This window comes from Piliocolobus tephrosceles, chromosome 17 (assembly GCF_002776525.5).
Source record: "Piliocolobus tephrosceles isolate RC106 chromosome 17, ASM277652v3, whole genome shotgun sequence".
In the NCBI taxonomy this organism is placed as follows: Eukaryota; Metazoa; Chordata; class Mammalia; order Primates; family Cercopithecidae; genus Piliocolobus; species Piliocolobus tephrosceles.
The window spans coordinates 10,373,282-10,399,529 of NC_045450.1; the positions used below are offsets into that span (position 1 = coordinate 10,373,282).

General features: G+C 41.4%; 1 long non-coding RNA gene across 1 annotated transcript; it reads left to right on the top strand.

The window, feature by feature from the left end:
* The first annotated feature begins 6,654 nt into the window (after positions 1-6,654).
* On the top strand, positions 6,655-8,295 carry LOC111555249. The gene is made up of 2 exons (XR_002735464.1): positions 6,655-6,740; positions 7,938-8,295. It is a non-coding gene; the product is annotated as an uncharacterized LOC111555249 (long non-coding RNA).
* The last annotated feature ends 17,953 nt before the right edge of the window (positions 8,296-26,248 follow it).

A 26,248-nucleotide genomic window follows, 5' to 3' on the forward strand; every position in this document is an offset into this window, starting at 1 on the left:
GCTTGTATTCCCTTTTTTTTTTTTTTTTTTTTTTTTTTTGAGATGGAGTTTCACTCTTGTTGCCCAGGCTGGAGTGCAATGGTGCAATCTCGGCTCACCCCAACCTCCACCTCTTGGGTTCAAGTGATTCTCCTGCCTCAGCCTACCAAGTAGCTGGGATTACAGGCATGAGCCACTACCCAGATAATTTTTGTATTTTTAGTAGAGACGGGGTTTCACCATCTTGGCCAGGCTGATCTCAAACTCCTGACCTCAGTTGATCTGCCCGCCTTGGCCTCCCAAAGTGCTGGGATTACAGGCGTGAGTCACTGTGCCTGGCCTCATATGGCTTTTGAAAGAGAATCAATCTGGGCCGGGCACGGTAGCTCATGCCTATAATCCCATCACTCTGGGAGGCCAAGGCAGGTGGATCACGAGGTCAGGAGATCAAGATCATCCTGGCTAACATGGTGAAACCCCGTCTCTACTAAAAATACAAAAAGTTAGCTGGGCATGGTGGCACGCACTTGTAATCCCAGCTACTCTGGAGGCTGAGGCAGAAGAATCACTTGAACCCAGGAGGCGGAGGTTGCAGTGAGCCCACGTCTCGCCACTGCACTCCAGCCTGGGCAGTGCAACAAGAGAGAAACTCCGTGTAAAAAAAAAAAAAAAAAAAAAAGACCTGGGATCAGGAAATGTTCAGGTTAAGATAAAATACTGTGGAGACCAAGGTTCTTTTGAAGTCTTATAATGGCTGCCCTCAGAGACAACAGATGACACATGTTTCCTATTCGTACCTTTAAAGGGTGCTAGACTTTTACTTAATCTCTTCAGGATTGGGAGGGCCTGGAAGAAAAATACCTAGCTATGTTAGTAGAGATTCTTTACAGATGCACGTTTTGCTCCACAAAGGACAACTTTGCAGGACCATTTCAAAATATGGCAAAGAAACATATTTTGGGGTAAAATATTTTGACTTTCTTGTCAGGTTGGAAAGTAAGTCGTGATATATGGGTTTTATACCCAACTGATGAGAATTTATGGTTTGTAGCGCATGACTCCCGAGGTCCCTTACATGGGAATTTGGCCACGATTTATAAAAATCAGACTTTAGTCCTCACAATGTTTGTGTGTTTTCTTTTCTTTTCTTTTTGTTTTTCTCTTTTTTTGAGACAGAGGCTCACTCTGTTGCCCAGGCAGGAGTGCAGTGGCATGGTCCAGCTCACTGCATCCTCTGCCTCCCAGGTTCAAGTGATTTTCCTGCCTCAGTCTCCCGAGTATCTGGGATTACAAGTGCCTGCCATCTCACCCAGACAATTTTTGTATTTTTAATGGAGACAGGGTTTCACCATGTTGGCCACACTGATCTCAAACTCCTGACCTCATGATCTGCCTGCCTTGGCCTCCCAAAGCTCTGGGATTACAGGTGTGAGCTGCCATGCCCGGCCCCCTTTTTTTTTCTTTCTTTTTTCTTTTTTTTGGTCTTGCTCTGTCACCCAGGCTGGAGTGCAGCGGAACAATCAAAGCCCACTGCAGCCTGGAACTCCTGGGCTGAAGTAGTCCTCCCACTTCAGCCTCCTGAGTAGCTAGGAATATTGGCACACACCACTACACCTGGCTAACCAAAAAAAAAAAAAAAAACTGTAAAGACAGGGTCTCTCTATGTTGCTCAGGCTGGTGTATGTTTGTTTTCAAGCTAGGAATGTTCAAGATAGGTTAGAGAAAAAGTAGAATAAACTGGCATTTTTTTAGTGCCAATTTCGTAATCACAGTAATAACCCTTTAGAAAATAAAATAGGAACAAACGTTTATCGAACACTTACTGTTGGTTAAGTACTCTATTGAACAGTTTACATGAATTGAGTCAATGTAATTTAATTCATGCAATAATTCTAAGTGGTTAATTTTTACTATGTGTTATGTATTGTTAGTAATTTCATTTTATATGTCAGGAAACTCAGGCATGGAGAAGTCTATTAATTAGGGTTCAGTCATGGAAAAACGAAACCACTTCACATATTTCAAACATAATGGTATTTAGTACAGAGAATTAGGTGCTCTTAAGTTTGTAAGGGCTGGAGGAGCTACTGTCACATTGTTTTCTTTCTTTCTTTTTTTTTTTAGACGGAGTTTCACTCTTGTCGCCTAGGCTGGAGTGCAATGGTGTGATTTCAGCTCACCGCAACCTCCGCCTCTGGGTTCAAGCAGTTATCCTGCTTCAGTCTCCTGAGTAGCTGGAATTACAGGTGCCCGCCACCATGCTCAGCTAATTTTTGTATTTTTAGTAGAGACAGGGTTTCATCAGGTTGGTCAGGCTGTCTTTGAACTCCTGACCTCAGGTAATTTACCTGCCTCAGCCTCCCAAAGTGCTGGAATTAAAAGTGTGAGCCACCATGCCCAGCCTCATTGGTTTTCATTTGTGCTGCTGCCTCTGTGGTCCAGAGAATAAGAAGGGTGCTGCTTCTGCTGCCCAAAGGGCAGAAAAGTTCAGAAAACCACTGTTGTCACAGCTGCCTTTAAGTAACTGAGACAGGGACTGGTGCGAAAGAGAGCCAAAACCTAAGTAAAAAATCACAATAACATGTATCTCTGCCACTTTCCAAATTTCAGGAAGTGTATTCCATTGGGTAAAACACAAGTGAATCCAGAACACAGGAGGCAAGGGCTCCTGGGAAATGTAGTTCATAGGGTTTCCGCCTTGCCTCAGGGAGTGCTGAGAAGAGCGTGGATGCATTTGTTTTCTATTGCCATAAAAAGTTACCACAAACGTAATGGCTTAAAACACTACCCACCTATCTCACAGTTCTGTAAGTCAGAAGTACAGTGGACTCAGGTGGGAACTCTGCTTAGGGTCTCAATAGGCTGTCAGTCAGCTAAGGCTGTGCAGAAGAATCTGCTTCTGGGTTCATTCAGGTTGTTGGCAGAACTACTTTCATTCTCAAGGTTTGCATGTGGTCCCTCTCCAAGCCAGGAACCATGGGTTGAGTTCTGCCGGTGCTTTGAAAATCTATGAATTTCCTCTCTGCTGCATCTATGTGACTTGTCTTTTGCCTTTAGGGATTCACATGATTACACTGTACTCACCAGGAAAATCTAGGTTAAGTCCTCCATCTTAAGGTCAGCTGATTATAACCTTAATCATATTTGCAAAGTCCCTTTTGCCATGTAAGGTAACTTATAACCGTAAGAGGCATACTAGGAGACAAAGATCATGGGAGTACAAATTCTGCCCACCACAATCCTCAATGGAGGAAAACGAACAAACAAGAAAGCATTCCAACACAAAAATCTAAAGAATTTACTCAAGATCATTGATAGTCTCAGCTTTATTAATTTTGATAATAGTTACTATATGTCAAGTGTGTACTACAAGTCAGGAAATGTACAAGAACCTGTATCTGTTATTATGTTAAGCATTATTTATTTTAAAAAGTCAAATAGCAAATCGAGAGGCTTCATAGTACTTCATGTAGCACATTATGTGAATGCATGAATTTATTTATTTATTTGTTGAGACGGAGTCTCGCTCTGTCACCAGGCTAGAGTGCAGTGGCATGATCTTGGCTCATTGCAACCTCCTTCTCTGGGGTTCAAGCGATTCTCCGGCCTCAGCCTTCCAAGTAGCTGGGACGACAGATGTGCACCATCATGCCCAGCTGATTTTTGTATTTTTAGTAGAGACGGGGTTTCACCATGTTGGCCAGGATGGTCTTGATCTCTTGACCTCAAGTGATCTGCCCACCTTGGCCTCTCAAAGTGCTGGGATTACCGGCATGAGCCACCACACCCGGCCAACAATAATAAACTTTATTAACATAATGTCCAGTAAATATAAATTATTATTTTTTTTAGAGGTGGGATCTTGCTATATTGCCCAAGCTGGTCTCAAACTCCTGGTCTCAAGCTATCTGTCGGTCTTGGCCTCCGAAAATGCTAGGATTACAGGTGTGCCCATGGCCTATTATATTACTATTGTTAAAATGAAATACAAGATATCCTAGTACCTTAAATAGATGTAACAAAATGCTAGGATTACAGGAGTGTGCCTGGTCTGTTTTATTACTATTGTTAAAATGACGTACAAGATATCCTAGTACCTTAAATGGACATAACATTTCTAAAGGCTACTCACTGTTAACTGAATTAAGTCCAAATTCCTTATCTGACTGCAACTTACTACCTTCCACTCCCTCCCACACTATCTCTCTTAGCAACCCTATAATTATTTTCAAAATCATGTTCCAGAACAACAAAAAATGTGCAAAGATTAGGATTGTTTTACATTTTTGCTAATTTCCTTAATATCTGACTTAATACAGTAAGACTCTCTCTCTCTCTGTTTTTTTTTGAGATGGAGTCTCACTTTGTTGCCCATGTGGGGTGCAGTAGCACAATCTCGGCTTACCACAACCTCCACCTCCCAGGTTCAGTCTATTCTCCTGCCTCAGCCTCCCAAGTAGCTGGGATTACAGGCATGTGCCACCATGCCCGGCTATTTTTTATATTTTTAGTAGAAATAGGGTTTCACTATGTTGGCCAGTCTGGTCTCAAACTACTGGCCTCATGATCCTCCTACCTCAGCCTCCCAAAGTGCTGGGATTACAGATGTGAGCCACCATGCTTGGTCTCTCTCTCTCTTTTCTAAGACAGTCTCTCGCTGTATCACCCAGGGTGGAGTGCAGTGGCACTTTCACAGCTCACTGCAGCCCCTAACTCCTGAGCTTAAGTGATCCTCCCGTCCTCTCAGCCTCCCATGTAGCTGGAAGGATGCAGCTTTTTATTTTTACTTTTGTAGAAAAATGGAGGTCTCACTTTGTTGCCCAGGTTGGTAGTTAGATTCTCATGTCTGCTTCTGTATTCAATCTGTAGCAATATCACACGTCAATTTTCCAGAGGCTTCTAGAAAATTCCATTGACTCTTCTGACTCAGAGAATGAAAAAAGCAAAAACATCTTTATATTATTATAAATATAGTATAATTATAAAAATAGGATTGACATTAAAGATTACCCCTAGATCCCTGGAGCATATTCGGGGAACTAGCTGGTTGGAATATGTTATTCTGTTGATGACCCAACCTAGATTGTCTGGACTCGCCTCATTTTTCTTGTAACTGAAAGTGACAAGGCAGGCAGCGCTAGCCTCATGACAAGCGTGGCTGGCTCACGCCTGTAATCCCAGCACTTTGGGAGGCCAAGGCAGGTGGATCACCTGAGGTCAGGAGTTCATGATCAGCCTAACATGGAGAAACCCCGTCTCTACTAAAAATACAAAAAAAAGCTTAGCCAGGCATGATGGTGCATGCCTATAATCCCAGCTACTCGGGAGGCTGAGGTAGGAGAAACACTTGAATCCGGGAGGCGAAGGTAGCGGTGAGCGAAGATCGCGCCATTGCACTCCAGCCTAGGAAACGAGCGAAACTCTGTCTAATAAATAAATAAGTAAAAGAGGGCATTATGGACCTAATCCACTGTTGTATTTCCTGTACTTTCTACACAGTGGGCATTCAGTAACCACCTGTTGAGTGAGTTCATGGCATCCAAGTGGGCAGCCACCTAAGGCATCCGGCCTCATGAAATCACAGGCAGCCAAGGCTGGCAGGTTCCTGGGACAATTTAGCGAATTCAAGGATCTGGTGCAGGCCGGTGCGGTGGCTCATGCTTGTAATCTCAACACTTTGGGAGGCAGAGGTGGGCGGATCACCTGAGGTCAGGAGTTCGAGACGAGCCTGGCCAACACAGTGAAACCCCATGTCTATTAAAAGTAGAAAAATTAGTCGGGCATGGTGGCACACACTTGGGGTCCCAGTTACTCGGGAGGCTAAGGCCGGAGACTCACTTGAACCCGGGAGATGGGAAATGGGGGTTGCAGTGAGCTGAGATCACGCCACTGAACTCCAGCCTGGGAGACAAGAGCAAAACTCCGTCTCAAAAAAAAGAAAAAAAGGCCGGGCGCGGTGGCTCAAGCCTGTAATCCCAGCACTTTGGGAGGCCGAGACGGGCGGATCACGAGGTCAGGACATGGAAGACCATCCTGGCTAACACAGTGAAACCCCGTCTCTACTAAAAATACAAAAAAATTAGCCAGGCAAGGTGGCCGGCGCCTGTGGTCCCAGCTACTCGGGAGGCTGAGGCAGGAGAATGGCGTGAACCCGAGAGGCGGAGCTTGCAGTGAGCTGAGATCCAGCCACTGCACTCCAGCCTGGGGGACAGAGCAAGACTCCGTCTCAAAAAAAAAAAAAAATAGTACGATGCTAGGACCAATCTCCTGAGTCGCAAAATTTAAGGAGTCGTCAAAAAAAGTAAATAAGTATTTTCAAACAATATTTTAAAAATTCAAATCGGAAACTACCGATCAGGGTGAGGAGTTGTTTTTGTAAATACGATTTTATTCCTAGTAAGTTTCGAAAGTCTAAATCTTCACACCAGTCACTGAAAACAAAGGGTCAGCTCAGCCGCCTCCATCTACGCTATGGCAGGAAAGCCCCGGTGACTGACCGGAAGAAGCGCTCACGGAGGCTAACCACAGGCAACCCTCAGCTTACTTCCATTTCCCCGCGCGGCCCGTCGCCCCGCCCACTCTAGCTGGCTGTGCCTGATTGGGCTGGGCTGCCACACATTCGCGCTGCTATTGGTCCATAATCAGCTGGGGGTGGGCTTTGGGAGACCTACTTCAGCAGGTCTTGGCCGGACCACCATTGTCAGCGGCTGCGGTTCAAAGTGGGTTTGGGTATTGCTGCGGCTGGCGAGGCGCCGCTCTAGGTACGTTGGGGCCGGGCGAGTGTCCTGCGAGAGCGGCGATTGGTGGGGTGGCGGCTCTGGGGGCGTCGGTCGCCTCTCTGAGGGCCGGCCCCGGAGGCCTCGGAGCGCCGGGCTGACCGGACGTTTGCGGCGAGGCTTCCCTGACTGAAAAGCGCCCGCAGGGCCGTCTGACCCGGCCGGGAAGGGGCCCCTGAGGGGCGGACGGGCGCGTCTAAACAGTTTTCGGAGAGGGGTGCTGGTGAAGCGGGAGTGGTGTGCGGCCCCAGGTCCGGGCGGCGCTGGGTTTGGGGACTGCGGAGGGAAGTGGTCCGTGTTTTTTGTTCTGAGGGGTAACTACAAGCTCGCTCTTGTCCGGAATGCTTTTAGAAATTAACGGATAAATCTCCACCTCCACCAACTTTAGTGTCCCATTGCCAGATTTTCTTGAGTCGTTTTAATCATCCAATGAAGCCAGGTGCCAGAAGGCAACTGGATCTTGCCAGGCGGTCTTGAAGTTTGTTAAAAAGTAGGGAACAGCAGAGCATCAGGAAAAATAACAAAATTCTGAGTAAAATGCCGAAATCCCGTACCTCTGAGCTTGCCGGTGTAGGGATGGTAGGATTTAAGGAAGACGACTTCCTTACGGTAGAATTTCGTTTTTATGATTTTTTTTTTTTTAAGAAAATTCCGTCTTATCGCCCTTGAGTAACCACCTTTCTCCAAGTTTGGTAAGCAGGTTTAAGAAAGAGAGGAAGCAGTAATTATTTTTGCTTTATTTCTGTTAAAACCTTAGCGCACTTAGGGAAACGGACTTCTACCTTTCCATGTTCGTACGTTGAAAATGAAGTGTCTAACCACGTGTTGCTTCTTTTACGACACAATGGCTTTTTCTGTTCTGAAGACTTGTATGTGGTTAATATGTACAGAAGAGGACAGTTGCGACTTAATACTGTTTTTATTATGATTTTGTCATATTTATTGTAGCCAGTAAATGACCTGCGACATAATTATCTGCAAAACAAATGGGGAAGACCGAGATAAAGATAAGTTATATCACAGGAAAGCAATTGAAAAATGTGAAAATGAAGCGTCAGAATGAAGGACTAATTAACACTGAATTCAGCTTTTGTGAAAAGCCTTTCTTCTTAGCTCGTTTATTCTGCGATATGTTTGTAGAAGTGTTGACTCCGATCTTAATCAAATTTACTTCACTCTCAGTCTTGTCTGCAGATCTGTACAGACCACATCCTAAGATTGACTTCTGCCTCAACAGAAATACATGAGCCAGTGCCTTAATGGAAATGATTTGCGTGTTTTAAGAACTGGTGTATATACGTACATCTTGAATGTTGTGCTTTCCTTGCCATATGCCTGTACTTCACCTCAGCCTTAAATTCCATTGTTTCCTTGCTACTTGATATCTTGAAATCTGGTACGAAACTGTTGCATGATCCCTGCATCTTTGCTTGTGCATATATCATAGTTCTCTTATAGTGAGTGTGCACAATCTATTTCATTTTATGTAATCAAAGTTTAATATATTGGATAGTTAAAAATAAAATATAACTTTAAATGCACAAGAGTACTAGTTCTCATTGTTGAGTGAGATAATACAAAATACAAAAAAATCGTATTCTCTCATTCTATGTCATAGTCTATTTATTTTACTTCACACACCGCCCCCCCCGCCCCCCACACACACTGCAGTGACTTATCTATCTCTTTTATTTTATTTTATTTTATTTCGAGGCAGAGGTTCGCTCTTTGGCTCAGGCTGGAGTGAAGTGGCACGATCTCAGCTCACTGCAACCTCCGGCCTCTGGGTTCAAGCGATTCTCCTGCCTCAGCCTTGCAAGCAGCTGGAATTATAGGCGCCCGACTAATTTTTGTATTTTTAGTAGAGACAGGGTTTCACCATGTTGGCCAGGCTGGTCTCAAATTCCTGACCTCAGGTGATCCGCCAGCCTCCGGTATCTCATGTTCATATATCATTTAGATACTTATTCTGCATTACAGTAGACTTAGGAGAGTTCTTTATCTTCATTTTTACCAATTGTGGGACAAATTGAAGTCGCCAGTATCTAGAGAGAAATAACTTCATGATTTTTTGGAGGACAGGGAGATAATATATTGGATTCTTTTGAACTCCTGATTAAGTTATGAAATGTTTAGACAGGTGTTACTAAAGTTAGCCATTAATTATTTAGAGGCATTATATGTGTCTACTAAATGTGGTGGTAATTTCCATTGGTATACCTCTGAGGCTCTAGTGTGTACAGTATGTTGATTTGAAATAGCTTATCAGATAGCCATGGCAAAAGTTGCCGAGGCCTTTTTAGTACACTTTATTAAGGAGACAGTGACTTTGGGAGGCTTTTCAGTACTTGTTATTAAAGAGAGAATAATTTTGGGTGGCTTTTCAGAGGTTTGTTTTTAAGTGAATATTCATTAAACAGCATTTATTAAAACTACTGTAAGAAAGGCCGTATCACTGAAGATACAAAAAATATTTGTAGTGGGAAATTTAGATAAAGAAGAGGTGATCTTTAAGCTTGATGTTGAAAGAGCGTAGACTGGGGGAAAGGTTGATAATATGATAGTTATGGTCAATTGGAAAGTGAAAGGTTTATAAGAAGGTTCAGTTGATATCTCCAGGAAAAGACAAACTACTGTGAAAGAAAGGTAATGTAGTCATGGTAGTCTATCTGGCTATATAGAGAATATTTATAACAACTTAAATATTGATTTAACTGAAAATATGATGAGCTGTAAGAGACGTGTGAACTACAGAACTGGATCTATGAGTGACAGAAGGGCAGACCACAATGCTTTTTGCATCCTCCCCTCCTTCCCATGGGCAGAAGACCTGGCTGTAGGAAATCTAGCTAATTACAAGAGCGTCTTTATAATTTGGAGGGAAACTCTTGGAACTGTGAGTGCTTCCTGTCCAGTGTTACCATTCCCTACCATCCGATTAAAATGTTTTCTCCCCACCTTCGAAATAAATATGTGAGTTAAATCTTCATCTTCAATTACAGGAAATCAACATGGCTAAAATTTATGAAATACTGCTATTTTTAAAAACAGGTTGTTAAAATTAAAGTGATTGCCATTAGATATTTGGGCGTGCTGGGAAACAGCTGCTTTGTTTCATAATGAGCATTTTGTAGTTCTACATTGATAAAACTTGGAAAAAGTAATGTCAGAATTCTATTAGCATTCAGGTGATGCGGATGCTACTGGTCTATTAACCACACTTGGGATTATTTCATGCTCATTATGAGATTAACTGCCACCTGGCCTGAGTTTTGTCATTTTGTTAACCACTATATAACTGTTAAAGCAGCCGTGTTGCTTCATAGTAACACACCTGTTTTGTGTTTATGATAGATTTCTTTGAGCCTTAAGACCCTCCGTTCAAATATTGGCTGAAGTATCTGACTTTGAACAAGTTTAGTTAAATGGGTTTTTTTCTTAAATTTTTAGTTTTTAAAAACAGTAACAGTAAAAAATTCAGTTCAGTAGTTTTTTATTTTTTAATTTAATGTGAATTGCTCTTTTAAAATGTATACTATCTTGTAGAACATCATTGGAGAACAGAGATGTTTTATAATGGAGAAACCCAATGAAGCAGGGAAAAAACCAGCTAAATTAGCATGCACCCTTAGCTTTGAACTGTAAAAGGAAAAAAGACTAAGCTAACTTTTAACCACAAAGATACAGGAAATATCCTATTGCTTGGAAAGTAACATCCTTCTGAATAATACGCAGGTTAAGAAATTACAGTGCATCTTAGAAAATATTGGATAAGTATCAAATTATAAGGTAGAATTTTTCAAAACTTGGGGGCCCAACTAAAGTAGGGCTTAGAGGAAAATTTACAGCTTTAAGTGGGAAATTAGAAAAAAAGCCTGGGCATGCTGACTCATGCTTGTAATCCCACCACTTTGTGAGACCGAAGTAGAGGATAACTTGAGGTCAAGAGTTTGAGACCTGCCTGGGTAACATTACAGGACCCTGTCTCTACAAAAAAATGTTTTGTAAAATTAGCCACCATGGAGGCACACACTTGTAGTCCTAGCTACTTGGGAGGCTGAGGCAGTGTAGGATTACTTGAGCCCAGGATTTTGAGGTTGCAGTGAGCTACGTTCATGCCTCTGCACTGCAGCTGGGTGACAAAGTGAGACTCTAAAAATAGACAAGGAAAAAGACTGAAAAATATCTGAGTTGTTACTTGAAGCTGGAGCAAGAACAGCAAAGCAAATGCAAACAAAGCGAAAGGAGGATAGGGCGTGGTAGCTCACATGTGTAATCCCAATGGTTTGGGAGGCCAAGACCGGAGGATTACTTAAGCCCAGGAATTTGAATCCAGCCTGGGCAGCATAATGAGACCCCATCGCTATGAAAAAAATAAGCTGGGCGCAGTAGCACATACGGGTAGCACATACGGGTACTCTGGAGAATGAGATGGGAGAATTGTTGAGCCCAAGAGTTCAGGGTTACAGTGAGCTATAATTGCGCCATTGCGTTCCAGCCTGGGCCACAGACAGACCCTGTCTCAAAAACAAAAGAAAATGTGCCAGGCATGATGGCTCTCACCTGTAATCCCAGTACTTTGGGAGGCCGAGGTGGGTGGATTGCTGGAGCCCAGAAGTTGAAGACCAACCTGGGCAATAAAAATTTTAAAAAAGGCCAGGCACTGTGACTCCCAGCTACTCAGGAGGCTGAGGTGGGATAATCACTTGAACCCAGGGGGCAGACGTTGCGGTGAGCCGAGATCGTGCCACTGCACTCCAGCCTGGACAACAAGAGTGAAACTCCGTGTCAAATAAAAAAAGAAAAGGAATATGGCAGGAAATTATGAAATGGAACACTGTATAATAGCAAGCTGGCAAACTTAAAATATTTTGGCAGTCTTTTTGTCTTTTTTTTGTAGTTTACTTTGACAATCTTGATACCTGTTTAATAAAAATGATCAAGTAAAAAGAGAAAAACACATCACTAATATCAAGAATGAGGCCAGGTGCAGTGACTTGTGCCTGCAGTCCCAGCACTTTGGGGGGCTAAGGTAGGAGGATCACCTGAGGTCAGGAGTTCAAGTCCAGCCTGGACAACATGGAGAAACCCCATCTCTACTAAAATAAAAAAATTAGCTGGGTGTGGTGGCACACGCTTGTAGTTCCAGCTGCTAGAGAGGCTGAAGCAGGAGAATTGCTTGAACCAGGAGGTGGAGGTTGCAGTGAGCTGAGATCGTGCCACTGCTTTCCAGCCCAGGTGACAGAGCAAGACTCTGTTTAAAAAAAAATGAAAAAAAGAAAAGAGGGACAGCACTACAGGTATTACAAATACAATTAGAGAATACTGTAAGAAATTTGTGTTGACAAATTTGAAATTGTGTTGAAATGGAAAAATAGGTAAAATTGACACCAAAAGATAGAAAAAGTATGAATGGTTGTATATATCTTCTTTTTTTTTTTTTTGATAGGTTTTCACTCTTTTCCCCAGGCTGGAGTGAAGTGGCAAGATCTCAGCTCAGTGCAACCCCTATCCCCCAGGTTCAAGTGATTCTCCTGCTTCAGCTTTGCAAGTAGCGCCCGCCACCATGCCCGGCTAATTTTTGTACTTCTTAGTAGAGACGGGTTTCGCCATGTTGATCAGGCTGGTCTTGAACTCCTGACCTCAGGTGATCCACCTGCCTTGGCCTCCCAAAGTGCTGGGATTACAGGCATGAGCCACTGCACCTGGCTTTTTTTTTTTTTTTTTTAACTGGAGATGACGTCTCACTATTGCCCAGGATGGTTTTGAACTCCTGGACTGTTTGAGTCTTGGCCTCCCAGAGTGCTAGGATTACAGGTGTGAGCCACTGCTCCCAGCTGGTTCTACCTCAATTTTAATTGAAAACCTTTACCACTAAGTTAACCCCAGGCCCAGATGACCTTAGTGGTCAATTATTCTAATATTTAAGGAAAAATAACACCATTCACACACAAATTGTTCAGAGACTAGAAAGACTTTGTAGTTTGTATGAGACCAGCAAACCTTTGGTATCAACACCCGATAAAAACAGACCCATTTCTCATTAACATTGATATAAAAATTATAAACATAATGTTAGCCATTTATAGGCCAGGCATAGGCCTATAAATTTCTAATCTCAACACTTTGGGAGGCCAAGGCAGGAGGATTTCTTGAGCCCAAGAGTTTAAGACCAGCCTGGGCAACTTAGTGAGACTGTCTTTAAAAAAAAAAAATTAGCTTGGTGTGATGGGCGCCCCTGATGTCCCTGCTACTTGAAGGGTCAGGTGAGAGTCTCGTTTGAGTCCAGGAGATTGAGGCTTCATTGAGCTGTGTTCATGCCCACTGTACTTTAGCCTGAGCAACAACGTGAATCCCTGTCTCCAAAAGAAAAGAAAAATGAAGTTTTAAAAATGAAACTATTAGGCCAGACATGATGGTTCACACCTGTAATTTCAGCACTTTGGGAGGCTGAGGTGGATGGATCACTTGAGGTCAGGAGTTTGAGACCAGCCTGGCCAACATGGTGAAACCCCCTGGCTACTAAAAATACAAACATTAGCTGGGCATGGTGGTGGGCACCTGTAATCCCACCTACTCAGGAGGCTGAGGCAAGAGAATCGCTTGAACCCGGGAGGTGGAGGTTGCAGTGAGCCGAGGTTGCCTCAATGCCATTATACTCCAGGCTGGGTGACAGAGTGAGACTCTGTCTCAAAAAAAAGACACCATTAGAAAAATCCTATGGCAGTAAAGGAATAGAACAAAAGGCATGAGATGTAAACTAAAAAGTGAAAGGCTGACATAAATCAAGCTACAAGTGGATCCTGAATTATGATTTGACCTGATTTTTACATTATGATGCTATGGAAAGTGATAGGCATTCAGTAGAATATAAATTACATGAGAAATTCAAGACATTAGTATAACATCAACTTTGGGTTAAATTATTTTGCTCAATTGTAGGCTAATATCAGTGTTCTGAACATGTTTAAGGTAGGCTTAAGCTTAGCTGTGATGCTTGGTAGGTAAGTTGTACCTGTATTTACTGCCTCTTTGACCTAGGATGTTTTCAATTTCAATTTCTGATAGGTTTATTGGGATGTAATACTATTGCTAGTCACACAGCATCTGTATATCAGTAGTAATATGAAGGCCAGGTACGGTGACTCATGTCTGGAATCCTAGCAGCTTGGTAGGCCGAGGATCATTTGAGGCCAGGAGTTTGAGATGAGCTTAGGCACCATAGTAAGACCTTGTCTCTACAAAAAAATTTTAAAATCAGCTGAGTGTGATGGCGCATACCTGTAGTCCCAGCTGCTTGGCAGGCTGATATGGGAAGATCACTTGAGCCCAGGAGTTCAAGGCTGCAGTGAGCTTTGATCTAAGCACTCTGCATGATAGAGATACCTGTCTCTAAACAAACAAAAACAACCAAGTAATGTCAGGTGTGAAAGGATTAAACAATCCAGTGAAATGGCAGAGATTTTCAGACTAAAGGGAAAAATAGCCTTGGCCTATAGGCTGTTGACAAGAGACAGACTTTGGATTTAAAGATGCAAATAGGCTGAAAGTAAAAGGGTAGATGAAGATACAACATACAAATAGCAACCATAGTAAATCTAGCGTGCCTATACTGATTTCAGACAAAATATACTGAAACAGTATTGCTGGAGTTAAAGAGGGACATTCTATAATGACAAAAGAGTCGGTGCCTCAGAAAGGCATACATATCATAAACATAAATGCACCTAATAAGAGAACAGCAAAATATATGAGGCAACTATTGACAGAATTGAAGGAAGAAGTGCACAATTCAGTAATAATTGGAGAATTCAATACAAGACTGTCATAATGGATAGAAAACTGAGGAAATCAAGACAAGAGACGACTTGAGCGACACTAAACCAACTAGACTGAAGAGACATCTTTGAACAGTCCACCCAGCAGCAGCAGAATCGACTTTCTTTTTGAGTGTATGTAGAACATTCATCAATATAGTCACATTAGGCCATGAAGCAAACCAACACATTTAAAAGGACTGAAATTATGAAAAAGCATTATCCGACCGGTGAATAAAATCAGATCAGTACTAAAAAGAAACTTGAGGCCGGGCGCGGTGGCTCAAGCCTGTAATCCCAGCACTTTGGGAGGCCGAGACGGGCGGATCACGAGGTCAGGAGATCGAGACCATCCTGGCTAACACGGTGAAACCCCGTCTCCACTAAAAAATACAAAAAACTAGCCGGGCGAGATGGCGGGCGCCTGTAGTCCCAGCTACTCGGGAGGCTGAGGCAGGAGAATGGCGTGAACCCGGGAGGCAGAGCTTGCAGTGAGCTGAGATCCGGCCACCGCACTCCAGCCTGGGCGACAGAGCCAGACTTTGTCTCAAAAAAAAAAAGAAAAAAAAAAAAAAAAAAAAAAAAGAAACTTGAGAAATTTACAAATACGTTGAAATTAACACTTCTAAATAATGGGTCGAAAGAAGAAATCATGAGGTTAATTAGAGAATACTTTGAGGTGAATGAAAATGAAGACAAACATATCACGTTTTGGAGGGTGCAATTACAGCAATTCTTAGAAAATTTATAGTGATAAATGCTGTATTAAAAAAGACCTCAAATCAGTAACCTAGACCTTTTAAGAAACTGGAACTAGAAGAGCAAACTGAGCCTAAAGTCAACAGAATGTAAGAAAAAAGTAGTGTGGAAATTAATAGAGAATAGGCAAAAATAGAAAAGGAAAACCTTATTTTGAACTATCAACAAAATTAAATATTTAGCTAAACTGAGCACGAAAAAGGGAGTGAAGACTCAAATTACTAAAATGAGGAATGAATGAGGGGACATTACTACAGACCTTCTAGTAGTTAAAATATATAAGGGAATACTATAGAATAATTCGGATTGTATGATACTCCATTTAATAGATGAAACAGACAAATTCCTAAAAAGATACAAAACTACCAGAACTCACTGAAGAAGAGGAAAGTCTGAACAAACATAAAGCAGTGGAATTAGGACAAAATGAAAAGCCCCAAATCAGATGGTTTTATTAGTAAACTCTACCAAACATTTAAAGGTACATTTCTTCAATTCTTCCAAGAAATAGAAGAGGACGGAACATTTCTCAAATAATTCTGTAAGGCTAGTATGATTTGAATACCAAAAGCAGAACCCAACACTATAGGAAAAGAAAACTGAAGAATGATATTTTTTTAAAGTATGTAGATGTGAAAATCCTTAACCAAATCTAGTAATTTGAAACTAACATAAAAGGATTATACACCATGACCAAGTGAGATTTGTCTCAGGAATGCAAAGTAAATTTCTCATGCAAGAATCTTTAACTTTATGTGCCATATCAAAAAGAACAAAGCTACATCTTTTTAAGAGATAGTGAAGAGTATTGATAAAATCCGGTGTCCCTTCATGGTAAAAACATTAAACAGTAGGGAAAGTTTGGAACGTTAACTTGTTAAAAAGCATCTGTAAAAAACCCACACAGCAGGCCAGGCACAGTGGCTCAGGCCTGTAATCCCAGCACTTTGAGAGGCCGAGGTGGGCAGATCATGAGGTCAGGAGATTGAGACCATCCTGGCTAACACGATGAAACCCCGTCTCTACTAAAAATACAAAAAAAAAATTAGCCGGGCTTGGTGGCAGGAGCCGGTAGTCCCAGCTACTCAGGAGGCTGAGGCAGGAAAATGACGTGAACCCAAGAAGCAGAGCTTGCAGTGAGCCAAGATTGCGCCACTGCAGTCCAGTCTGGGCGACAGAGCGAGATTCCGTCTCAAAACAAAAACAAAAGAATAAAAACAAAAGAAACAAAACCCACAGCTAACATCGTGGTGGAGGATTGGAGGTTTTCCTGCTAATTCAGGAACAAGATGACCCCTCTCTGTATTTCTATTCAACATTGTACTGGAGGATCTAGTCAGGAAAATGAAGCCAATTTTTTTTCAAATAATAAAAGCATCAAATTGGAAAGGGAGAAGTAAAACATACACACATAACGTGATTTAATATGTAGAAAATTCTGAGAGATTCACAAACCATTAAAGATAAAAGGCAGTTCAACAAAGTTGAAGGATGGAAGATCAGCGTACATAAATCTATTTTATTTCCATATACTTGCAAAGAGGAATCCAAAACTGAAATTGAGGAAAGCATATATAATAGCATCGAAAAGAAGTACAAAACATGTACTCTGAGAACTGCAAAATGTTGAAAGAAATTAAATAAGTAAATGAAAAGATAATCCCATGTTCATCTAACCAGAGGACTCATATTTTGAATATTAACCCCTCATCAGATGTATGGTTTGCAAATATTTTCTCCCATTTCATACATCGTCTCTTCATTCTGTAGATCTCTTCCTGTACAAAATATTTTTAATTTCATATGTAATTCCAGTGCTCTATTTTTGCCTTTGTTCCCTATGCTGTTGGGATCATATCTAAAAAAGGTCATTGTGCAGACCAGTGTCATGAAGATTTTTCCCTATGTTTCCAGTAGTTTTATAGTTTTGGGTCTTACATTTAAGTTTGTTTTCTTTTTTTGAGATGGAGTCTCGCCCTGTGGCCGAGGCTGGAGTGCAGTGGCATGATCTCGGCTCACTGCAGCCTCTACCTCCTGGACTGAAACGATTGTTGTGCCTCAGCCTGTTGTGTTGTTGTTGTTGTTGTTGTTGTTTAACTGAGACAGTGTCTCACTGTCTCACAGGATGAGACAGTGAGCTTGATCTTGGCTCACTGCAGCCTCCACCTCCTGGGCTCAGGTGATCCTCCTGCTTTAGCTTATCCCCAGTAGCTGGGACAAGAGGCACATGACACCATGCCTAATTTAAAAAAAAAAAAATTTTTTTTAAGGTTTTTGTAGTGACAGGGTTTTCATGTATTGCCCAGGTTGGTCTCAAAGTCCTGGGCTCGAGCAGTCCTCCTGCTTTTTTGACCTCCCAAAGTGCTGGGATTACAGGCATGAGCCACCACGCCCAGCCTCCATTTAACTTTGTAGTAATGCGTTTAAAGTTGATTTTTGTTATGTGGTGTGAGATACTGCCTTGTTTTCTTCTGCATGTAGATATTCTGTTTACCCAGCACCATTTATCAAAGCAGCTGTTCTTTCCAAATTGTAAGTTTTGCCTTTTGGTTCAAAATCAATTTAATATAAATATCGGGATTTTATTTCTGGATTCTCTATTCTTTTCCATTGGCTATATCTGTTTTTATCCCAATACTGTACTGTTTTGTTTACTGTAGCTTTGTGGTATATTCTGAAATTGTTTAGCATGATCCCTCCAGCTTTATTCTTCTTGCTTAAGATTGCTTTGGCTATTTGGGCCCTTCTGCGATTCCACATTAATTATCCATTTTAGGATTATATTTTCGATTTCTATGAAAAGTGACATTGGAATTTTTTTAGGGATTACATTGTCTCTTTAAGGTGTTCTGGGTAGTATAGTCTTTTTAGCAATATTAATTCTTCCAAAATATATAAGGAACTCAAATAACAAGAAAACAAGCCAATTAAAAAACGAATTCCAGAGTTTGAGATTATGGTGAGCTACGATCACATAGTTGCATTCAAGCCTGGACCACAGAGAGACCGAACCTCAAAAGGAAATGGGCTGGGCGTGGTGGCTTATGCCTATAATCCCAGGACTTTGGAAGGCCAGAGTGGATGAATCATTTGAGCTTAGGAGTTTGAGACCAGCCTGGGCAACATTGCAAAACACCGTCTCTACAGGAAATTAGGTGTGGTGGTGCATGCCAGTGGTTTCAGCTACTCAGGAGGCTGAGGTGAGAGGATCTCATGAGCCTGAGAGGTGTAAGTTGTAGTGAGCTGAGATCGTGCCACTGCACTGCAACCTGGGTGACAGAGTGAGACCTCATCGGAAAAAAAAAAAAGGCAAAGGACCTGAAGAGACATTTTTCAAAAGAAGATATGCGAATGGCTAAAGTGCACATTACTAATATTCATGGTAATTTAAATTAAAACCACTATGAAATATTTCTCACCTGTTAGAATGACTTATCAAAAATAAAAGATAAGACCAGGCGTGGTGGCTCACGCTTGTAATCCCAGCACTTGGGGAAGCTCAGACAGGTGGATCATGAGGTCAGGAGTTTGAGACCAGCCTGGCCAACATGGCGAAACCCCATCTCTACTAAAAATACAAAAATTAGCTGGGTTTAGTGGTGGGCACCTGTAATCCCAGTGACTCGGGAAGCTGAGGCAGGAGAATTGTTTGAACCCAGGAGGCAGAGGTTACAGTGAGCCAAGATCACACCACTGCACTCTAGTCTGGGCAGCTGAGCAAGTCTCCATCTCAAAAAGAGAATAACAAATGTTGGCAAAGATGTAGAGAAAAGGGAACTGTTGCACACAGTTCATGGAAACATGAATTAGTACAGCCATTATTTTTTAGAAGTTCAAAAAATTAAAAATATAACTATGATCCAGGAATCTTTTTTTTTTTTTTTTTTTTTTTTTTTTTTTTGAGACGGAGTCTTGCTCTGTCGCCTGGGCTGGAGTGCAGTGGCCGGATCTCAGCTCACTGCAAGCTCCGCCTCCCGGGTTCACGCCATTCTCCTGCCTCAGCCTCCCCAGTAGCTGAGACTACAGGCGCCCGCCACCTCGCCCAGCTAGTTTGTTGTATTTTTAGTAGAGACGGGGTTTCACCGGGTTAGCCAGGATGGTCTCGATCTCCTGACCTCATGATCCGCCCATCTCGGCCTCCCAAAGTGCTGGGATTACAGGCTTGAGCCACCGCGCCCGGCCAGGAATCTTATTATTGAATATATATCTAAGGGATAGTAAATCATTATATTGAAGAGATACTTGGACTCACATGTTTATTGCAGCATTATTCACAGTAGATACAGAATCAAGCTGTTAAGGAATGAACGAAGAAAATGTGGTATATGTACATAATGGAATATTTTGCCTGTCATTTGCAAGAACATGAATAAACCTGTACATTGTGTTAAGTGAAATAGTCTAGACACAGACAAATACTGTATGATATCTCTCATTTTTGGAATCTAAGACTCCATTTAAGGAAGAAGTAGAAAGGTGATTATACAGCTCGGGGGTGGGGTTGAATAGATAATTGGTCGAGGGATATAGAATTTCAGTTAGGGAAGTATATTCAAGAGATCTGGTGGAGCGAGGTGGCTCATGCCTGTAATCTCAGCACTTTGGGAGGCCAAGGCGGGCAGATCACCTGAGGTCAGGAGTTCAAGACCAGCCTGAGCAACATGGAGAAACCCCATCTCTACTAAAAATACAAAATTAGCTGGGTGTGGTGGTGCATGCCTGTAATCCCAGCTAGTCGGGAGGCTGAGGCAGGAGAATCATTTGAACCCAGGAGGTGGAGTTTGCAACAAGCTGAGATTGTGCCTGGGAAACAACGAAATTCCGACTTAAAAAAAAAAAGAGAGATCTATTGTGCAAAACCTGACTAGTCAGGAACAATATGTTGTATACTTAGAAAATTATACAGCGGTAATGTCAAAATTCATAAATAATAACTGCAATCCTAAATGAAAAAATAGTAATACTAAACTGATTTACAAATTCAACACAATCCTTAAGAAAATTGCAACTGGCTTGGGAGAAATTTATGATTTTTCTTTTCTGTGTATATTTAAGGTGAGTTTATTTTTAAGTATGGTGAAAGATAGGGATTCAGTTTCATTCTTATACATAGGTCAGTCCAGTTTTCACAGCACCATTTATTGAAAAGAGTCTGTCCTTTCCGCAGCATATATTCTTGTCACAAAGATCACTTGGCTATGGATATGTGGCTTTATTTCTGGGTTCTCTGTTCAGTTGATCTGTATGTCTATTTCTATACATTACTGTGCTGTTTTGATTACCATCAGCTTTGTATTATAATATTGTTAGAAATCAGGTAATGGAATTATCTTCAGCTTTATTGTTTTAGCTTAGCATTGCTTTGGCTATTTGGGCTCTCTTTTGGTTCCAGGTGAATGTCAAGACTGTTTTTTGTAATTCAGTGAAGAAGGGCATTGGTACTTTGATAGTGAATGCATTGAATTTGTAGATTGCTTTGGGCAGTATGGCCTTTTTAACAATATTAATTTTCCTGATCAGTGAGCATGGAATATTTTTCCGTTTGTGTCAGCTGCAGTTCCTTTTGTCAGTGTCTTGTAGTTTTTCTTATATAGAATGTCTTTGACCTGCTTGGTTAAAAATACTCCTGAGTATTTTATTTTACGTTTTGTAGCTATGGTAAATGGGTTTGCCTTCTTAATTTGGCTCTCAGTGTGATTGTTATTGGTGTATAGAAATGCTACGCATTTTTATTTGTTGATTATTTTATTTATTTGTTTTTTGAGTCAAGAGTCTTACTCTGTCAGCCAGGCTGGAGTGCAGTGGCATGATGTCAGCTCACTGCAACTTCCATCTCCCGGGCTCAAGCAATTCTCCTGCCTCAGCCTCCCAAGTAGCTGGGATTACAGGCATGTGATAGCACGCTCGGCTAATTTTTGTATTTTTAGTAGAGACAGCGTTTCACCATGTTGGCCAGGCTGTTCTTGAACTCCTGACCTCAGGTAATCCACCTGCCTCGGCCTCCCACAGTGTTGGGATTACAGGCATTAGCCACTGCTTCCAGCCGTTTGTTGATTTTTGCATCTTGAAACTTAGTTTGTTTATCAAATTAAGAGTTTTTTGGTAGAGTCTTTAGGGTTTTCTAGACATAAGATCATGTATCATCAGCAAACAGATACATTGATATCCTGTTTCCTTTTTCTTTCTTTCTCTTACCTCATTGCTATGGCCAGGATATATATAGTAGTATGTTGAATAGAAGTGGTGAAAGTGGGCATCTTTTTTTTGTTCATGTCCTTAGAGGGGATTCTTTCATCTTTTCTTGATTTAGTATGATTTTGACTGTGGGTTTGTTGTATATGGCCTTATGGGCTTTATTATTTTTAGCTCTATTCATTCCTTTTTGTTTGGTTTTGTTTTGTTTTTGAGACAGTCTCACTGTGTTGCCAGGTTGGAGTGCAGTGGCACGATCTTGGCTCACTGCAACCTCCATCTCCCAGGTTCAAGTGATTCTCGTGCCTCGGCCTCCCGAGTAGCTGAGATTACAGGTGCCTACCACCATGCCCAACTAAATTTTATATTTTCAGTAGAGAGAGGGTTTTGCCATTTTGTGGCCAGGCTGATCTCGAACTTTTGACCTCAGGTGTTCTACCTGCCTGGGCCTCCCAAAGTGCTGAGATTATAGGCATGAGCCACCGCACCTGGCCTTAGCTATGTTCATTCTATACCTAATTTATTGGGGGTTTTATCATGAAGTGATGCTAAATTTTATGAACTGCTTTTTGTACATGTATTGAGATGATCATAGGGTTTTTGTTCTTAGTTGTGATATATCACATTTATTGATTTGCATGTGTTGAACCATCCTTGCATCCTTAGTGTAAAACCCACTTGATTATGGTTTATTTTTATTTATTTATTTATTTTTGTGATGGATTTTGGCTCTTGTTCTTGTTGCCCAGGCTGGAGTGCAATGGTGTGATCTTGGCTCACTGCAACCTCCACCTCCCCAGGTTTAAGCAATTCTCCTGCCTCAGCGTCCCAATTACCTGGGATTACAGGTGCGCACCACCATGCCCAGCTAATTTTTTGTATTTTTAGTAGAGACAGGGTTTCACCATGTTGGCCAGGCTGGTCTCGAACTCCTGAGCTCATGATCTGCACACCTCAACCTCCCAGAGTCGGATTACAGGCATGAGCCACTGCCCCTGGCCTATTATCTTTTTTACGTGCTGTTGGATTCAGTTTGGTAGTATGTTGTTTAGGATTATTTCATTTATGTTTATCAGGGATATTGATCTGTAGTTTTCTTTTTTTGCTGTGTCCTTGTTTGGTTTTGGTATCAAAGTGATACCACCTTCATGGAATGTGTTAAGAAGAATTCCCTCCTCTTTTTTTTCCTCTCTTTTTTGAATAGTTTCAAGAGGATTGGTATTAGTTCAGCTTTTTATGGTAGAATTCAGCTGTGAATCCATCTGGTTCTGGGCTTCTTTGTTGTTGGGAGAATCTTTTTTTTTTTTTTTTAATGATTCAATCTCACTAATTATTCATCTATTATTCAGGATTTCTGTTTCTTCCTGGTTAAGGCTTGGGAGGTTGTATGTTTCCAGTAATTTATCCATTTCCCATAGGGTTTCTTGTTTGTCAGTATATACCTGTTCATAATAGTCTCTGTTCTTGTTTTGTATTTCTGTGGTATCAGCTGTAATGTATCCTTTTTAATTTCTGATTTTGTTTATTTGGACCTTACCTATTCTTGGTTGGTGTAGGTAGTAGTTTCCCAATTTTGTTTACATTTTCAGAAAACTAACTTTTTGTTTTATTGATCCTTCTTTTTGGTCTGTATTTCATTTAGTTCTACTGTGACCTTTATTTCTTCTGCAAATTTTTGGTTTGATTATTTTTCTAGTCTCTTGAGGTACAATATAAGATTCTTAATTTTTGAACTTTTTTTTTGATGGAGACGTTGAATGCCATGACGTTGTCTCTAAGCACTGCCTTTGCTATATCCCAAAGGTTTTAGTATGTCATCTTTCTATTTTTGTTTGTCTCAAGTATTCTTAATACCCATATTCATGTTTTCAATGACTCAGTGATAGTTCAGAAGCATGTTGAATTTCCATATATTTTTATAGTTCCAGAGATTCTCTTGGCATTGATTTCTAGTTTTATTCTGCAGTCTGAGAAGATACTTTATATGATTTTGATTTTTGTTTTGTTTCGTTTTGAGACAAGGTTTTACTCTGTCACCCAGGCTGGAGTGCAGTGGCATGATTTTTGATTTACTGCAGCCTTAACCTCCTGAGCTCAAGCAATTCTTCCACCTCAGCCTCCCAAGTAGCTGGGACTACAGGCATGTGCCGCCATACTTGGCTAATTTTTGTACTTTTTTGTAGAGACGGGGTTTCACCATGTTGCCAGACTGGTCTCAAACTCCTGAGCTCAAGAGATCCTCCCATCTCAGCCTCCCAGAGTGCTGGGATTACAAGCATGCGTGACTATGTCTGGCCTGATTTTGTTTTTTTAAAAACTATGTTTGCAGCCAGGTACAGTGGCTTCCCCTGTAGTCCTAGCATTTTGGGAGGCTGAGGCAGCAGGATTGCTTCAGGTGAGTTCGAGTCCAGCCTGTCAACACAGTGAACCCTTTGTCAAAAAAAAGAAAAAAGTTGTCTTGTTTCGTGGTCTAATGGTCTGACTTGGAGAATGTTCCATGTGCTAATGAGGAGAATGTATGTTCTGCAAGTAGAATGTTCTATGAATGAATGTTAGGTTCATCTGATACAAAGTTCAGTTTCAGTCCAATATTTGATTTTTATGTTTCCATCTGTCTAGTGATGTTTGTGTGGAGATGAGAGATTTTCCAGGTTAATGGATGTCAGGTATAAACCCTACTGCTACCACTGCAGCTGGCCCTTAACTGTAAGTGCCACCCTACTGGCCTGGAGGTCAGCCCACATAGCTTATTACAACATGTGACACTGCACAGGGCTCAGGAGTGTGAGGTGAGTTCTTATGACTTCATGTTACCAGAATTGTCCATACCATGCTGGCTACCCAGGAGATTGTGAACCTGCTCACCTACCTGTTACACTGCTACTACTACTGGCATTTGAAAAACCACCACACTAAGGCTTTTTAGAACCAAGGAAATAATAGAGTTTTCACCACTGAACTCGTCCAGAAGCAAAGACACAGCCTCAGGAAAAAAAACTTGTGTCCTAGCAAAAGTAAATTTAATAATAGCAAGAAGCAAGTACGTCTCTGGATGTGCAGAAATAAGCATAAAGTTACAGGAAGCATGAAAAAGTAAGGTATTATAACACACTCTCAAAGCAACATAGGAATTCCTTAGCAACGGATTCTAACCGAAAATAATAATTGAAATGCTGAGGAGCTCAAAATGTTTTAAAGGAAACTTAATGAAATGCAAGGGAAATCTGAAAACCCATACAAAGAAGTGGGGAAATCAATTTAGGATATGAATGGGAAATTTACCAAGGAAATTAGATATATTTTCATAAAACCAGACAGAACTTTATGGCAATGAAAAATTCTTTGAAGGAATTTTGGAATGCATTTGAAAGCCTCAAGTATAGACTAGACAAAGCAGAAGAAATAATGTTTTTGAGTTAACCTAGTCAGAGAAAAATAACGAATATGTAAGAATGAAGAAGGCCTTTGAAACATACGAGAGAAGCTGCAGAACTAATGAATTAACAGTATTTCCAAAGAGAAAGAAAGAACAAATATTTAGGGAACCTTTTTCAGGAAATAATTAATGAAGACCTCCCTAGTCTAGCAAGAGATTGAGAAATCTTAGATACAGGAAGCCTAATGATTCCTAGGAAAATACGTGGCAACATAGGTTTAATGCCATATAAGTCAAGGTGAAGGAAAGAATTATAAAATCAGCAAGAGAAAAGTGTCTAATCACATAAAAGAAACCTCATTAGACAAATAGTATACTTGTCAACATTTGTTTTTTCCTTTTTGAGACAGTCTTGCTCTGTCACCCAGGCCAGAGTGAAGTGGTGTGATCTCTGCTCACTGCAACTTCTGCCTCCCGGGTTCCAGCGATTCTCCTGCCTCAGCCTTCCGAGTAACTGGGATTACAGGTGTGTGTCCCCACACTCAGCTGATTTTTAGTGGAGATGGCATTTCACCATGTTGGCCAGGCCAGTCTCGAACTCCTGACCTTAAGTGATCCACCCACCTCAGCCTGCCAAAGTGCTGGGATTACAGGCGTGAGCCCTGTGCCCAGCCTTTTTTTTATTTTTTGAGACAGAGTCTCACTGTTGCCCAGGATAGTGTGCAATGGCACAATCATAGCTTACTGCAACCTCTGCCTCCAGGTTCAAGCAATTCTCATGCCACTGCCTCCAGCTGGGACTACAAGCATGTGCCACCATGCCCAGATAAATTTTTGGATTTTTAGTAGTGACAGGATTTCCCCACGTTGGCCAGGCTGGTCTCTAACTCCTGGACTCAAGTAAACCACCCACTTTGGCCTCCCAAGGTGCTGGTATTACAGGTATGAACCACTGGGTACAACCAAAAGTAACCTTATAAGTCAGAATGGGATGGGATGGGATGGGATGGGATTGTCAAAGTGCTGAAAGAGAAAAAACAGTGAACCAGGAATTTTATATCCAACTAGATTAAGTTTCATAAATGAAGGAGAAATAGTTTTTCTTACAGAAGCAAATGGTGAGGGAATTGATCACCAGTAAGTAGACCCTCCTTACAAAAAATCCTCAAAGAAATCCTAAGCATCTTAATGAAAGGTCAATATTTGGCTGGGTGCCATGGCTCATGCCTATAATCCCAGCACTTTGGGAGGCTGAGGTGGGTGGATTGCCTGAGGTCAGGAGTTCAAGGCCAGGCTGGCCAACATGGTGAAACCTGGTCTCTATTAAAAAAATACAAATAAGTTATCTG